At 35.2% G+C, this 4,101-nt stretch overlaps 1 pseudogene; it reads right to left on the reverse strand.

Annotated features, from left to right (window-relative positions):
• Positions 1-434: 434 nt before the first annotated feature.
• LOC109374645 (U4/U6.U5 small nuclear ribonucleoprotein 27 kDa protein pseudogene) lies at positions 435-891 on the reverse strand (annotated as a pseudogene).
• Between the last annotated feature and the right edge of the window lie 3,210 nt (positions 892-4,101).

Genomic DNA, 4,101 nt, shown 5'->3' on the forward strand with positions numbered 1-4,101 from the left:
ACATATCTGTTGGCCATCAGTACGTCTTCTTGGGAAAAGTCTGTTCAGGTCCTCTGCCCATTTTTTTCCCCCCAAAAGGGTAGAAATATTGCTTTATTTGAGAAACTTACATCTAAATTACTTTTATATGTTTTAAAACGTCCTAACAAGCACCCAAGAGGAAAACATATACAGCTTCCTCAGGAATAAGAACAAAACAGTGGGGTTGATCATTGTCACAAATGATATTTCCTGAAAGAAAAAAAAAAGTAGTATTTAACCTTTCTTCTTCTGAGGCAAGTCTAGTGAACTGCACACATCATCAATAAAATTTTATAACTTTACAAGGAGGAAGGACTGTGATCCTGTTTTTGATGCATATAAAATACAAAATACAAAATCCACTTTTCTGATCAAGATGAGGGAATAAACATCATTCTTCAACATGTTAATTCTCATGCAATGAAATCCAAAGGTCTGTTGAACCTGCTTTTTTTGATGTACTGCCTGTACTTCCTCTTCCGAGACCCATTTATGGCATAGGCGTTTACAGAGCCATCACCTTTTCCTCTTCTGTTGAGTCAAAGGAGACAAATCCCATTAACATCTTCATTCCTATTTCTTCCTGTTTTTTGCCCTCTAAATCTTTCTCAGAAATCTGACCTTTTTTGCTCTTTGTTTCTTTTGTTTCTTTCTTTTCCTCATCTCTTCTTTCTTTCAGTTAAGAAGGGGAAAAACGTGGATCTGTGTTGTCTGGGAATCTGGAGGTTCTTCTGTGCAGGGATCAAGAGCAGCTCTTTCTTTGATCTTGTCCTGGGACCAGGACGTTTCGGGCCTGTGTTCTCCCTCCCAGGAAGCACACCAGGACCATTTACACTCCCTATGTGGGGAGTGGTTGTGGCTCAGACCCATTTGGAGTGCTCATCCTCCTCACCCCTGTGCCCATTTTTTAATTGGATTGTTTGTTTTTGTGTTGTTGAGAGAGATGTATGAGGTTTTTTTTATATGTTTTTGATATTAATCTCCTCGGTTGCCTTTTTGTTTTGTTGATGGTTTCTTCCTATTCATTTATTTTAGTTTTTATTTCCCTTGCCTTTGGGGTCAAGTTCATAAAAACCTTCTGAAAAATAAAAAAATAAAAAATTTAAAAAAAGGAAAAGTTAAAAAAAATAGATGAAAAATAAATAAATAAAGCAAAAAACAATAAAAATTCTCTGAGACCAAGGTCCATAAATTTAGCACCTATGTTTTCTTCTACGTATTTTATTGTTTCGGGTCTTATATTCAAGGCTTTAGTTCATTTTAGGTTACTTTTCTTATATAGTGTCAGATAGCAGTCTAGTTTCATTGTTTTACATGTGGCTTTTTAATTTTCCCAGCACCATTTGTTTAAGAGGTTTTTCTTTCTGTTTTATATGTTTTTGGCTTCTTTGTTGAAAATTAGTTGCCCATATATGTGTGAGTTTTCAATTCTGTTCCACTGGTCTGTGTGTCTGTTTTTCTACCAATACCATACTGTTTGGATTATTGTAGCTTTTTAGTATAGTTTGAAATTGGGAGTGTGATACTTTTGGTTTTGTTCTTTTTTCCTCAGGATTGCTTTGGTTATTCTGGGTCTTTTGTGGTTCCATACAAATTTAAGGATTTTTTGGTTCTATTTCTGTAAAAGATGCCATTGGGATTTTGATGGGAATTGCATTAAATCTGTATATTTCTTTGGGTAATATGGCTGTTTTAACAACATTAATTCTTACAATCCATGGGTGTGGAATACCTCTCCATTTCTTTGTGTCTTCCTCAATTTTTTTCAACAGTGTCTCATAGTATTCAGTGTGCAGGTACTTCATTTCCTTTGTTAAGTTTATTCCTAGGCATTTTATCTTTTTTGTTGCAATTGTAGATGGGATTGTTTTCTTCATTTTTCCCCCTGCCATTTCATTGTTAGTATATAGGAAAGTATATAGGAACTTAGCAGATTTTTGTATTTAGATTTTGTATCCTGCAACTTTACTGTATTTATTTATTGTTTCTAATAGTCCTCTGGTGAAGTCTAAGTTTTCTATATATAGAATCATATCATCTGAAAATAGTGACAGTTTTACTTCTTCATTATTTGTGGTTTCTTTATCATCTTACTGTATTGGTTTTTGAGTATTAGAGCTTATAACTGCTACTACATAAGGGTTACATGAAAATTAAGAATAAGGACGTGTTCAGATTTTCTGCTTCTGCCACTGTTTAACCTAGAGTAGGTTCCTAAAGGTTTCTAAACCTCAGCCTTCCCATTTGTGAATCATTGTATGACTGAATAAGAAATGCATGTGAATTCATTGGCTCAGTATCTCACATATTGTATGTATCTAGTAAATGTTCATTATTAACAATAATTTTTGTGTTGTTATTATCATTATTCTCTACCTTCACTTGATCCAGAATTTAGAGCCTAAGAAATTTTCTGAACAAATTGGTTAATATTAGAAGAAGAAACCTATTCTTAAATATATCTGCCTATTAGGCATCATGGTAGCAGAACAGAAACTAAGTTAAAATAATTAAATAAGTGCAAAGCAAGGGGTGAGAGAAAACACCATCTGCCAGCTCTCCGTGAGTCATTTAGGAGTGAGTTGGAAGATAATGAAGGCCATTGCATTCTGGTCATGGCTGGGTCCTTCTGCTTGGCTGGTGTTATCGCCTTTCTCCGAATAAAAATAGCCCATGCATCTTTTACTGCAGCTCAGTAAACACATATTATGTGAATAAAAATAAAAGGATGGACAGCAAAATCTTTGGGGAGATTCGCTGCCATTTATTTTGTTTCCTAATGTACCCATGAATTTCAGTACAATCAACAATTTAATCTGAACAGCAAGGCATTTGTTTTTGGCTGTTTATAGTCAGTTTTATACTATTGAGTTGTCGGAAAAGTCATGATGCATTTTTGCAATGAAAAACATAGAAAAAATACATCATGACTTTTCTGACCACCCAATATTTTCCTAGCAGAGCTATTTCTAAGATATGCTCATCAGGGCCACGAAAAATGTTCAGATGTAAAGCAGTGTGGTCAGTTGAGTACAGCACTGCACATGTCATGAACAAAGGTTCAAACTGGGGTTTGGCCACCTACTACTTGTGAGAACAGTGGGTGTTCCGTCAGCCTTGTTTCTGTTCACTCAAATGGTGTTGCTATTCGATCTTGTAATCTTTAAATGAAATATTTATATGAGATTATATGGAAGATGAGGAAAATGTTCTTTTTAAAATGCTTTGTAAATGTTAGTGTATCATGATTAAAAATAGAAAATTACTTTTGAAGGACAGTTTCACATTGTAATTCTTGAGACTAACCCGACTGACGACAAGTTCCTAGACATGTAAAATTACTTAAACTGGGGGAATTTACTTGGGGAAATTATTGAACTTTGGTGGCTCAGTTTTCTTGTCTGTGAGATATGAATAATAACCTACTGACCTCATAAAGTTGTGAGGATGCTGTGAGGTGATCTAGGTCAAACAAGCAGAGTACAGTGTGCTTATTTGTCTGCTATTATGATTTTAGAATGGGAACAAATAGGATTCGTTTCTTTGTGTTTTGCACTGTTGAAAGCAGTACTTTGGGGGGAAATGCTTGAATGGTTTTCTAATATTGTAATTTTAATTCCAGGGTTATATAGTGATGACTGCTAACTTTTAGCTGGCATTCTGGAGAGATTGCAATAACAGAAAAATAGAAGATAGGGAAGAGGCCCTTGAAAATGGGGGAGTAGGAGAGTAATTCTGAGATTTGTTTTTTCAGATATTTTTATCATCAAACTGATTTTATTTTTTTTAAAAAGCAAGGATTATAAGAGGTATATAATATAAGGTAGAGAAAAATGCACAGGTGTGGAGGCCTAGAGCCTTAGGTTATGGTCACCTGTCTGCCATAAACAACTGTCTATGGACATTGAATAAAAAATTTAATATCACTGGCCCCAAAGAGATGGGGGTGGGGGTGGGGGCAAGACCAGTACTTTTCAAGCTAGGGCACGCATGAGAATCTCCAAGAGTGCTTTTGAACAATAGTGTATCTGGCTCCATCAGGTCCACCTCAGGTTATTTAGATTGTAATTTCTCAAGGGA

This window comes from Hipposideros armiger, unplaced genomic scaffold, assembly GCF_001890085.2.
Source record: "Hipposideros armiger isolate ML-2016 unplaced genomic scaffold, ASM189008v1 scaffold_852, whole genome shotgun sequence".
Taxonomy (NCBI): Eukaryota; Metazoa; Chordata; class Mammalia; order Chiroptera; family Hipposideridae; genus Hipposideros; species Hipposideros armiger.